General features: G+C 39.9%; 1 pseudogene; it reads left to right on the top strand.

The window, feature by feature from the left end:
* Positions 1–12553: 12553 nt before the first annotated feature.
* Positions 12554–13436, top strand: LOC109439499 (methylmalonic aciduria and homocystinuria type D homolog, mitochondrial pseudogene; annotated as a pseudogene).
* The last annotated feature ends 383 nt before the right edge of the window (positions 13437–13819 follow it).

The following is a 13819-nucleotide window of genomic DNA, read 5'->3' as shown; positions in this document are numbered from 1 at the left end:
TATGGGAAGGAGCCTTGCCTCCCCTTGCCCCTGCCTGGGAAAAGCTGTTGCTGGCTCTGGCGTTTCCCTGGCACCTGTTTGTGAGAGAAGTCACGAAGACAATAAAGAGCAGTTCTCTCCACTTATCTCAACAGAGAGTACAATATGAGAGACTTGACCCTGAGAGGGTACATACCTTAATTAAGACATCATGGGACCTTGTGCTTTGGTTGTTTACAGACAAAGGGTGATTGGAATAAACATTTTTCTGCTATGATGTATGAGTCTCACAGACCGTGTAAAAAACAATGTTACTTTCATGTATGTGTATACCTATCAATAAAAACCCCCAGTCGGCCTTATTCTGGGCTCCAGTCCTCTGAGACTGAGAGACCCCTGGCCTTTGGAGAGATTTAACTGCATTAAGTCTCTGTTTGTTTCTTTCTTAAAAACTTAACCCAAGCTGCCCCTTCTCGCATCCTCACTACCTGTGTTGTGCTGGATGCGACAGACATGGTGAGAAAGGAGAACTCAGAAGGATCAGGACAAAGACACCAGCACAGAAGGGACAAGTCACAGGAAGAGAAGGGACACCTGAGTGAAGTGTGCAGCCAGGCAGAGGGACAGAGCATTCCCATTACCAATGCCATAATGAGCTCTCTGGGACTCAGGGGCTGTGAGGGCCCAGTGTCTTCTCTCCCTGTCCTGTTGGGAAGGGTGTTAGAGCGGACTGCATTGCTTCAATCCCCTCCAGCTCACTTGGGCATTCCCTGCCCACTTCAGGGTCTTCTCATACTTGCCCTGTGCACCTCAGGCACAAGAGCAGCTGCTTCCAATCTGGACAGAAACACCAGTTATGGCCTCACCCTTCCCAGGTTCTTCCCCCATCATTGTTCAAGAGCCTGTCGTCTTTCAGGTGACCAAGGCTCCACGTAGCCTGCAAGACAAAATCAGCAGATCCAGACATTCCAGGCTTCTCCCTTCAGTCCCAGCTTTCCTCTCCATCTCAATAAGCCGAAGTCCAACCATATCTGTATTGGTCAGACTGTGTGCTTGCATTCACATCATCCCATTTGCTTGGAATGCCTTCCCTGACACTTCATTCATCCAGCAGACATTTATCAAGCACCTACTATATGTCAGGCACTGCCCTAGTGCTGAGAATACACTGAACAAGGACACAGCCTCTTCCTGGGAGCTGACACTCCAGTTGGCCCTCTCCTCCCATCCCTGAAAACTTCACTTTTCCATCAATTCCCTCCTCCTCCTTCTTAGTGATCACTCCTCTTTCTGAAAGCACTTGGTGTCCAGAATCAGTAAGTTCCTGATTGATCAAGTGTTGCCTTGGTGACCAACAGAACATGAAAGGTTCCTAATATGGGGGTCTATGAACCCTCAAATTGTGTGCAAAATCTTACATGCATAGTTCAGTACAGAAAGTCCATCATTTTATTTATTCTTTAAAAAAGTGAAAAGACCCCACCTTTTATTGTTTCATTGAAATTCTTTATCTGGTGGTGGTGTTTGCATGTTCAAGAATGGATTTCTCCAACCTTATGTGTGTTTACTGAGCACAAAGGCCTTGTGTGTAGTCTCTGTGTGATCTACCCAAGTGCATGTAGCTCTTGGGAGAGGTGGCAATACAACAGGTGCCATGATGCACTTTCCCTGCCCTTAAGGGTTCTGGGGAGGAAATTCTCATTTGTTTGGTGGAATCGGGAGAGGCCTTCTGGATCCTGAAGAATAATTGGAATACCTGAGGCTAAGCAGAAGCCGATCAAATATTTCAGGCAGAGGGAAGAGGCAGAGCCTGAGGCAGAGAGGTAAAAGCAGTGTTGATGGAGAAGAAAGTTAGGCCCATCATCTGAGTCTGGGGTCCACTCAGGAGAGTAGTGGAGGGAGCCTGGTCAGGTTGAGACCTTAGGCATCACTGGGTCATAGTTAGGAGCTAGGATTTGGCTAATTATTAGCTTTGGGAAAGTGCTCACTGGATCTTTTACCTCATCTGCAAACTGAAGATAAGAATAATCACCTTTCAGTGTTGTTATAAAGATGAAATGTTTTCATGTGTTCAAAAGCACCAGGCTCTTGCCTGGTTCACACAGAAAAGACTCAATAAATGGTGGCCATTGTTGACCATGGAGCAAAGGAGCAGGTCAAAGCCTGTTTACAGGATGGCAGAGAGATGGGTTACCAGGGAGGGAAAGAAGTGCTAGGAATCAGCCGTGATGGTCCAAGAAGGAGATGGCCACCAGCTGTGTGATCTTGGGCAGGTTTCTTAACTGTTCTGAGCCCTGGTTTCATCATCTATGATGGCTGTGAGGATAAATAGAATGATGTATGTAAAAGTGCCTACTATAGAGTCTGGCACATAGTAAGTGCTCGATACAGAGTGGCAGCTATGATGATATCCACAACCTGCGTCACTTGTTATGCTCTGGACAAGGTGGTGGCAAGAGGAACATAAATGAGAAGGGACTTTTTTTTTTTCTAATGTGCATTATATTGGATATCAGCATTTTCACATCAAGAGGAAACTTGGATACTGTTTACTCTGACTCTTATCAGATGCATCAACTGATTTTCAATAAATGCTTTTTAATCAATTGATCAGAAATCAGAGAAGCTAATCTCTTATGTAGGAGGTCCCACTCCAATCTAAGCCCTTGCTACCAACTAAGATGCAACTATCTCCTTACAAAGCCTTCCCAGATGGTACAACACACAGTTTCAGTTGGGCAACAGCAGAAAGTGTTTTAGGATAGGCAGGCCTTCCTGCACTCCTCATATCAGGCTTGCAAGAGCCCCAAGCCATGCATAAGAGACTCCTGTAGAGGTGTACCTGGGAATTTTCTCAGAGAGCCCTGCAGCAGAAAGAGGAGACAGAACCATGGGACAGCTTTTATAAACAGAAAGGAAATTGCAGGGTGGAAAAGAAGGGAGCAGACACACCAAAGCATGTCTTCCCAAATAATATTATAGCCCTGACTGTCCTTTGACAGGAAGGCATATATGAGACAATATCCAAATAAACATTTGGATCAGCATATATGTAGGGGAGCACAGCAAGTAGGAACTTGTTTCTGAGAGTTAGAAATATAGGCACATGTGGTTTTGGTAGGAGAGAACTTTATCACTGTATTTCAAAATCCAGCAGTCAAATTTCATCAGAGAGAGACAGCTCTCTCAGTACCCTGAAGGGGTCAGTTTAGGTCTGTAGCCATTGTCATATCTTTCCTAGACTTGAAAAGACAAAATAGTGCTGACCCTTTCTAAAACCTGTAGTGAAACCTTGAGGAAGTCACTTCTTTCCTCTGGGTCTCAGTCTCCTAAGCTGTAAAATGACAGGTTGGATGAAACAGCCCTCAGATCTTCTCTAGCTCTACCTACAGAATAAGGAATTAGGGGAGAAAAACAAAACTTTTTAGAAACAAAATCCCACCACACAAGTGTTCTCTACCTCAAGAAAAATAATAAGCAGGAGAATGGCAGGGACAGTTGTGGGGTGAACAAACATTTTAAGCATTTGAGAACAGATAGAGGATATACAAGACATAGAGAGGAAGAACCTTACCTGAAACCATGCAATCAGTGACACCAGGAAGGACTGGGGATTCAGGAGGGCAGATACCAGTCTCCACCACCCATGGAGGGCTGCTCTGATCACTTAGTTGGTTCTGCACTGGGGTCTCTGTCAGCGAAGGTCAATAGGGTCACCTCCATCTCCTTGAAGGAAATGGTCCTAAATTGGCAGCAGGAGGGACCTAGGAAAGGCAGGGAAGAGAAATTTCCAGGCTTAAAAAGGCCTATGTGGTCAGAACTCCTCTAGAATCTCCTCCTAACCTGTACAAATGGGAGTTGACTGAGGTGATTGGGACACTTCCCATCCACAGGCGGGAAATATCTGATGACATACATGGTGGTTGTGGAAAGGTTTTAAAGGAATGCATTGGTTAAAATGGAAAAAAAAAAAAAAGGATTCTGAAAGAAGGAACACAAAAAAATCTAGGAGAGCTTTATGCTAAAACCCTGGCAGAGTTTTAAATGGTTACTAAAAAGCCCTCCAGAAGTAAAATTTATAGCATGCAGCTACTATACACTCCTCATCCAAAAGGAAAGTAAGGTGGGTGTGTGCTGGATCAGGAGGAGGAGGCTTCTTTCTGGGAGCAGCACACAGCCTGTTACCTGTGGAAGAAACCCCTCCTGGATCAGGCCCAGCAGCCAGGCTGAGATGTTTTGTTCCCTGCCACCCTCACTGCAACTCATTGTTCTCTGCTCTGCTGCTTCTTTTTCACAAATCCTTGGAGACCCTTCTTCTGCCACAACTCTGTCCCAAGTCTCTGGCAATTAAACCTCCCAGGGAAGGAAACCTCCTAAAAAGTTTTCTGCTCATCTCAGATGCACCTACAAACAAACTCTTTCCCAGGGGGAGGTGGAGATAAATTGGGGAAAGTTTCTATTGATCAACCTGGGGGAATTTGCTCTCCTTCCATTCTGAAAGGGCATGGCTAATGTTGCCTTTTGCTTTGTGTTGTCTACCTTGGGAATGGCTACTAAATAATGTGTGCAGGCAAAGCCAATGGATCATCTTTCAGTCTTCTAGACTGTTATGGTATTCTTCTGCATTCTTCTGTCTCCTCTCTTTACTTAGGTTAAGTATGGAATCTCCCATCCAAGATCACATTGACCTTTCTGACTTCAGAGCTCAATTCCACTGGAGCTTAACTCTAGTCCCCAAGAGATCAAGGATAAAACAAACACTTGGCTATTACCAAGAGGTCATCTCTCCCTGGCACTAACCACCTCCTGCCTACTGTTCTGTCAGCTCCCACTCAGTTAAGTTTCTCTTATAGTATGAATTTTCCTAAAATAAAGGGAGCATAGCACAGACACTTGACCTTGAAGTGAGACAGATCTGGATGGGAATCTAAATAAGATTCCCATCTTAGGAGAGAGGGCCAATAGAAACCAAATTTTCCTCATCTGTAAAGTAAGAATAATGATGTTCACTACAAAATATTTGTTGTGAGAATTAAATTAGGCAACCTAAAGTCATCTGCCTGTTATATGTTCTAAGAATTATAATTACTAGTGTCACTGCCCTCTATTTTTTCTAAAGCCTGAAAGCTGAGACAAAAATACAGACTTTATAAAAATAGTTTATAAAACTCACTAAACAAATAACTAAAGCCTATAACAAGTAACAAAAACAAATGCTGAGGAGGGGGAAGGATCTGTTTTGCAGAGTTAACACGTTATAATATTCAAAATGTCTACTTTTCAACAAAATATTAAAGAGCATGAAAAGAAATAAGAAAGTTTGATCCATTCACAGAAAAAATAAACAGAAATTGTTCTTGAGAAAGCACAGACATAGTATTACCAGAAAAAAGACTTTAAATTAACTGATTTAAACATTCTCAAACAACGAAAGACACCATGGACAAAGAGCTAAAGGAAATTAGGAGATCAATGTATGACTAGATACAGAATATCAGCAAATAGATAGAAATTACAAAACAGACAAACAGAAATTCTGAAAACTACAATAAGTGAAATGAAAAAGTCAGTAGAGGTTATCAATAGCAGATTTAAGAATGCAGAAGAAAAAAATCATTGAACTTCATAGGTTAATTCAGATTATCATGTTTACATAACAGAGAAAAAAAGAATGAAGAATAATAAACAGAGCCTATGAAATCTGTGAGACACCATCAAGCACAGCAACACAGGCATTTGGAAATTCAAGAAAGAGAGGATACAAAGCTGCAATAAGAATATTTAAAGAAACAATTGCTGTAAATTGTTCAATTTTTTTGAGGGGAACAGGATTTTATTGGGGAACAGTGTGTACTTCCAGGGCTTTTTCCAAGTCAAGTTGTTGTCCTTTTCAATCTTAGTTGTGGAAGGTGAAGCTCAGCTCCAGTTGCTGTTGTTAGTTGCATGCGGTGCAGCCCAGCATCTCTTGGGGGAGTCCAACCGGCAACCTTGTGGTAGTGAGGACACGCTCCAACCAACCGAACCATCCAGAAGCTCAGCTGCAGCTCAGCGCAAGGTACTGTATTCAATCTTAGTTGCAGGGGGCGCAGCCCATCATCCCTTGTGGGAGTCAAGGAATCAAACCGGCAACTTTGTGGTTGAGAGCCCACTGGCCCATGTGGGAATCGAACTGGCAGCCTTTGGCATTAGAAGCACAGAGCTCCAACTGCCTGAGACACCAGGCTGGCCGCTAAATTGCTCAAATTTGATAAATGATATCAATCAACTATGTAAGAAATTTATTGAAGTCCAAGAAGCAGAAATACAAAGATCCATACAGAGGCACATTATAATAAAATTCTTAGAAGCCAAGGACAAAGAGAGACTTTTGAAAGCAGAAAGAGAACAATTCATCATGTACATGGGCTCAATGAGATTAACAGCAGACTTCTTATCAGAAACCATGGAGATCAGAAGGAAGTGGGCTGACTACTCAAAGAAAAAAAACTGTCAATTGAGAATTCTATATCTGGCAAAACTATCTTCCAAAGTGAAGGAGAAATCAAGACATTTCTAACCAAACAAAAGCTGAGGGAGTTCATTGTTAGTAGACCTACTCTAGAAGAAATGCTAAAGGGAGTCATTGAGACTGAAATGAAAGGACTCTAGATGGTAACTTAAGGCCATATGAAGAAAAACTCTGGTAAAAATAGCATAGGTAAATATAAGTCAGTATTATCATGTTTTTGGTTTGTTACTTTATTTCCTACACGATTTAAAAGATAATTGCATTAAATAATAATTACAAACCTATGCAAATTGGCACACAATGTATAAAGATGTAATATTTGTGGCAACAACAACATAAAAGGGGATGGTGCTTTTTTTTAAGATTTTTATTTTTTTTATTGGGGAAGGGGAACAGGACTTTATTGGGGAACAGTGTGTACTTCCAGGACTTTTTTTTTCCCAAGTCAAGTTGTTGTCCTTTCAATCTTAGTTGTGGAGGGTGCCGTTCAGCTTCAAGTTGTTGTCCTTTCAGTCTTAGTTGTGGAGGGCGCAGCTCAGCTCCAGTTGCCGTTGCTAGTTGCAGGAAGTGCAGCCCACCATCCCTTGCAGGAGTTGAACTGGCAACCTTGTGGTTAGAGGATGTGCTCCAACCAATTGAGCCATTTGGGAGCTCAGTGTCAGCTCAGCTCAAGGTGCTGTGTTCAATCTTAGTTGCAGGGGCTGGAGCCCACCATCTCTTGCAGGACTCGAGGAATTGAACTGGCAACCTTGTGGTTGAGAGCCCACTGGCCCATGTGGGAATTGAACTGGCAGCCTTCGGAGTTAAGAGCATGGAGCTCTAACCACCTGAGCCACTGGGCCGGCCCCTGTTTTTGTATGCTATAAAAGCTAAGTTTGTATTAATTTAAATTAGATTATTATGAATTTACGATATGAATTGTAATCCTTATGGCAAATACTAGGGAAATATCTTTAAAGTATATACAAAAAGAAGTGAGAAGGGAATCAAAAGAATACACTATCCCCCAAAATCAATTATGCACAAAAAAGGCAGTAATAAAAGAAATGAGAAAGTAAAAAATATAAAACATGTAGAAAATAAATATCAAAATGGCAAAAGTGTCTGTCCTTATAAGTAATTACTTTAAATTTCAATGGCTTAAACTCTCCAATTAAAAGGCAAAGATGGGCAGAATAGATTTTTAAAAAACATGATTCAACTATATGTTGTCTACAAGAGATTTATTTAGATCCAAAGACACAAATATTAAAAATGAAAAGATGGAAAAAGGATGCCCCATGCAAATATAGTCAAAAAGGAGCTGGGGTGGCAATACTAATATCAGAAAAAAAAAATATTTTGAGAAAAAAGCTTACAAGAGACAAAATAAATTATATATTGATAAGAGTCCATTTATCAAGAATTTTTAACAATTATAAACATACATGCATGAAACTGAGCCCCAAAATATATGAAGCAAACTTTGACAGATTTTTAAGGAAGAACAGACAGTTTTGTAATAATAGTGGGAGACTTAATACTTTCATTAATGGATAGAACATCTAGACAAAAGATCAATGAGGAAATAGAGGATATGAACAATATTATAATCCAACTAGATCTACTAAACATTTACAGGACACTCTACCCAACAACAGGAGGATACATATTTTTTTTAAGGGCACAAAAACATTCTCTATGATAAACCATATTTTAGGCCACAAAATAGCTCTTGATAAATTTAAAATATTGAAATAATAGAGTGTTTCCTATTACCAGAATATAATGAAACAAGAAAATAGTAAAAGGAGAAAAACTGGAAAATTAAAAATATATATGGAAATTAAACAACACACTCTTAGCCCATGGATCAAAGAAGAAATCACAAGAGAAATTAGAAAAATCTTCAGACAAATGAAAATGAAAATACAATATACCAAAATATGAGATGTAGGGAAAAAAATGTTCAGAGGCAATTTTATAGCTGTATATTTACAGCCTACATATAAATGATGAGTTCAAAACAATAACTTATTTTATACTTTAAAGAACTAGAAAAAGAGAAAACTAAACCCAAAGCTAGCAGAATGAAGGAAATAAAGATTGGAGTGGACATACATTAAATAGAGAATAGAAATAAAGCAAAGAAAATCAACTAAACCAAAAGTTGTTTTTTTGAAGATCAAAGAAACAAAATTTACAAACTTTTAGCTAGACTGAAACACAAAAAGAGAGAGAAGACAAATAACTAAAATCAGAAGTGAAAGTAAGGACATTATTAGGACTTAAAGAAATTAAAAGATTATAAAAAAATACAATGAACAATTTTACACCAAATAAAAAGTAGATAAGTGAAATAAAATCATCAAATTCCTAGAAATACACAAACTACCAAAACTGACTCAAGAAGAAATAGAAAATGTAAAGTGACATATATATCTATATCTATCTATCTATCTATCTATCTATCTATCTATCTATCTATCTATCTATCTATCTATCTTTCTATCTATCTATATGAGAGAGAGAGAGAGAGAATGATAAAAGGGTACAGTGTTTCACTTATACAAAAAAATAAGTTCTGGAGATTTAATGTCCAGCATGGTAACTATAGTTAATAATATTGTGTTGTAAATCTTCAGAGATCTCACCACAAAAAATAGGTAAGAAGGTGGTGAAGTCAAGATGGCGGAGTAGGTAAACTCTGAGCTCACCTTCTCTCTCACCTTCTCCAATGATCACATCAAAATTACAGCTAAATTATAGAACAACCATTACTGAGAATCACCTGAAGACTAGCTAAGCAGAATTCCTATAACAAGGGTATAAAGAAGAAGCCATATTAAGATGGGTAGGAGGGGAAGAGATATGAACTGGGTAAGTCCACCCCTGTTGTGCAGTGATTAAGAATCAGGAGGGATAGATCAGGTACAGAGGTTCCCCCTGAGGAACAATGGGTCCCAACCTAACATTGGGTCCCCCAGCTTGAGGCACCAGTGCCAGGAAGAGGAGTCCCCATAACATCTGGCTTTGAGAACCAGCAGGGATTGCATTCCAGAGAGACAAAGGGCTGCAGGAGATGCTTCTCTTAAAGAGAAGCACACAGACTCATTTGCTTTAAGCTCCAGCACAGGGGTAGCACCTTGAAAAGCACCAGGGATATAGGGGAAGGAATAAAATTGACTAACTTCAGGGTGACCAATTGGAGCAATTCTCTCAGGGGATGGAAGTGCTGGCAAGTGCCATTGTTCCTTTGTGGAGCACTCCTAATACCCAGCTGGCTCAGTGCAGGCAGGTGCAAAATTTGTGCTCTCCATTAATCTAGTTAACACCATTTGCCCCACACTGGTGATTATCTGACACCTTGCCCTACACAACTCATTCCCTCACCAAGTCCTGTTCCAGTGGCTCCTCCACACAACTGTCTGCTTCAGCTTGTGCTGTGGAATTTCCCCCAAATCTGAAAACCTCTTATGAGTGATGGCTGCCCTTGACTTGCACTGGAAACTCTCTCAAAGGTCTGCAAACCCCAAACAAGCAGCAGCTAGCCTCAGTATACATTGTAACTCCTGCCAAGTGGCCCCAAATCCAGCAAAAGTGGCAACCAGCTTCACATTGCATTGTAACTCCCATCAGAAGGCCCCAACCCTGGCATAAGTGATGACCAGTCTTGGCCTGTAACTATGCTCCAACTAAGCAATGACAAGCCTGGCACAAGTGTCAGCTGGCCTCAGTTCATAGCATATGCTCTCTCAAGTGCCCCCAAGGCCAGAACAAGTGGAAAATGACCACAGATGACTCCGTAACTCCTACCAAATGGCCCCAAGACCAACACAAGTGGTGACTGAACTTGACCAGTACCACAGTCTCTCCCAATGGGCTCCAGATACAATAAACCTGTCCCTGGCTTCAGACCACACCACAGCCCCACTCAACCAGCTCCAAAGCTAACACACTAGACAAGAGGACTCAGCTGGTACAGAAACCCCACTACAATGACTCCTGCTCTAAGGGATCAATCCCTACACAACAGCTATGCACTGTATTAGCAACAGGGCCTTCCAGTCAGTCAGCCTGAGGCTCAGCCCCATTCATCTACATGCCAGCAGCAATCAAGGCACAACCTGCACAGAGAATATCCCTGGAACACCTGGCTCCTGTGACAAGAGAGACTGTGCAACTGGGCCACACAGGACACCTTCTTCATAAGACCACTATTTTAAGACCAGAAGAAATAACAGATCCAGTTAATACTGGATACAACAAAGAGAGGTCAGACAAAATGAAGAGACAAAAATACATGTCTCAAATGAAAGAACAGGACAAAGCTGAAAAAAAAAAAAGAAAAGAAAGAACAAACAAAACAGAAAGAAGCAATCTACCAATAAAGAGTTCAAAATACTGGTTATATGGATGCTTAATGAACTTGGAAGGAGAATAGATGAACTCAATGAGAACTTCAACAAAAAGACAGAAAGCATAAAAAATAGCCAATCAGGGTGGCCGGCTGGCTCAGTTGGTTAGAGCGCAGTGCTCATAACACCAAGGTTGCTGGTTTGATTCCCACATAGGCCAGTGAGCTGCACCCTTCACAACTAGATTGAAAACAATGGCTTGACTTGGAGATGATGGATCCTGGAAAAACACATTGTTCCCCAATATTCCCCAATAAAAATTTTAAAAAAGCCAGTCAGACATGAAGAATATAATAACTGAAATGAAGATTACACTAGAAAGAATCAACTGCAGATTAGATGAAGCAGAAAATCAAACCAGTGATCTAGAAGGCAAAGTAGTGGGAAACACCCAATCAGAACAGCAAGAAGTAAAAAGAATTTTTAAAAATGAGAATGTTTTAAGAGACCTCTACAACAACATCAAGCAAACTAACATTCACATCATAGGGGTCCCAGAAGGAGAAGAGAGAAAGAGAACAAGGAAAACCTATTTGATGAAATAATCACTGAAAATTTCCCTAATTTGGCAAAGGAAATAGACATACAAGTCCAGGAAGTACAGAGTCCCAAACAAAATGAACCCAAAGAGGTCCACACCAAGACACCTCATAATTAAAATGCCAAAATTTAAACACAAAGAGAGAATCCTAAAAGCAGCAAGAAAAAAGCAGTTAGTTATGTACAAGGAAGCTCCCATAAGACTATCAGCTGTTTTTTCAACAGAAACTTTGCAGGCCAGAAGGGATTAGAACAAAATATTTAAAATGATGAAAGGCAAAAGCCTAGAACCAAGATTATTCTATCCAGCAACATTATCATTTAGAATTGAAGGAAGGATAAAGAGTTTCCAAGACAAGAAAAAAACTAAAGGAGTTCATCACCACTAAATCAGCATTACAATAAATGTTAAGGGGACATTTTTAAGTAGAAAAGAAAAGATCAAAAATAAAAAGAAGGGGGAGGCCAGATGGCTTATTTGGTTAGAGTGTGAGCTCTGAACAGCAGGGTTGCTGGCTTGATTCCCACATGGGCCAGTGAGCTGTGCCTTCCACAACTATATTAAAAGACAATGACTTGGAACTCATGGGCCCTGGAGAAACACACTGTTCCCCAATTAAAAAAATAAATTAAAAAAATAAAAATAAAAATAAGAAAATATAGGAAAGAAAAAATCTCACTGGCAAATGCAAACAGTAAAAGCAGAGGATCAACCAACTATAAAACTAGTACAAAGGTTAAAAGACAAAAGTAGGAAGATCACGTGTGATTCCACAATAAAGTAAGGGACACACACACAAAAGATGTAAAAATAATGACAAAAACATAAACATGGGAGGATGAGTAAAAATTGTGATTTTAGAATGTATTCAAGCTTAAGTGACCATCAACTTAAAATAGACTGCTATAAACATAGCTTGGTATATAGGAAGCACATGGTAACCACAAACCAACCAAAAATGTATAAGAGATATACAAGAAATAAAGAGAAAGGAATCCAATCATAACATTATAGAAAGTCATCAACATACAAGGGAAGAGATGGGTCTGAGACAGCTGGAGGCAGTGGTGGTTACTGGAATAACTCTACAAAATTAAACATATTTTGCATTTGTCCTCTCTGCTACAAATGGCTAACGTGCTTTGTAACAGAGGCAGACTGGTTTCCTGTCTCCCAGGATTTTACTCTTTAGTTAAAGGAGTTGTCAATCCCAAAGCCTTTTCAACTGCAGGATCTTCAGGTCCTGATGAGTCTCATGTGGCCACTGCACCTCCTGATATATGCTCTTGAACAGCATGGTGTGATGAAACTATGGGACCATTTGGATCTCAGGATCAGAAAGTCCAGCTTCCTGGGAACATAGGTTTTGATCGTCACCTCAAAGGGACCATGTCACAGAAGAAAATCCAGGTTTCTTAAAACTTTGCCTGATATTCTAGTAGAACTTTTATCAAGTGAAAGACATGAGTTTTCAATGACACAACATGTGAATGAATTTCAGGGTAATGATGCACCTATTGAACGACAAATTAACAGTGCAGAAACTTACTTTGAAAGTGCCAAAGTAGACTGTGCAATCTAAACATGTCCAGAATTGCTCTGAAGAGATTTTCAATCACTGTTTCTAGAAATGGCCACCAATAAACTAATGATTCTGATTGTAACACAGAAAACTAAGAATGATATCATGGGAGTGAGGAGGTAGAAAATGAAAGAGAAATGCTTTTAGAAAAGTTCATCAGTTGGTGCTGAGGAAATATACTACACTCTTGAAGCTGAAGGCTATTGGGCTGGCTTTATTGACCCATCATCTGGTTTGGCATTTTTTGGACCATATACCAACAACACTCTTTTTGAAACAGATGAATGTTACCAACATTTAAGATTCTCTGTTGATGATCTTGGTGGCTATAAAGTGCTTCCTCAGTCTGGGGTGCCCATGTGGTTGTAGGAAGTATCTACAAATGCAACACCAGACAGCCATATTATGAAGAAATTAAGTGGGAACTAGCAGTAATGTCAATTTATTTACTGTACTATTTGTACTTAACATTTATAAAGACTGTCAAAGGCTTCAGTTTATAAAATTTACTTGTTTCTACGTATTTACTTAAACATTTATTGATTTACAACATTGGCAAGTGGTTTATAATTTTTAAATCTCAAGTGTTCATTCACATTGTCATTGAATACATGTTAAGCACATCCACATTATACAGAATGTGATAATTAACATGTAACTAGGGAATGACCTACTATTGTTATGTCTTCCCTTTATTGGAAAAACCCCAGTTTTAATTATTTTTCTCCAAAAATAAATCACGTATTTGGTTATGATAATATGTGCTTTTTTTTATTGCACTATTTTAAAAATGTGGTTCTTAAAGACTCCTA

Source organism: Rhinolophus sinicus, chromosome 5 (genome assembly GCF_057876585.1).
Source record: "Rhinolophus sinicus isolate RSI-liver-muscle chromosome 5, RSI-T2T, whole genome shotgun sequence".
Lineage (NCBI taxonomy): Eukaryota > Metazoa > Chordata > Mammalia > Chiroptera > Rhinolophidae > Rhinolophus > Rhinolophus sinicus.
This window is presented reverse-complemented; position numbering and strand designations above follow the sequence as displayed.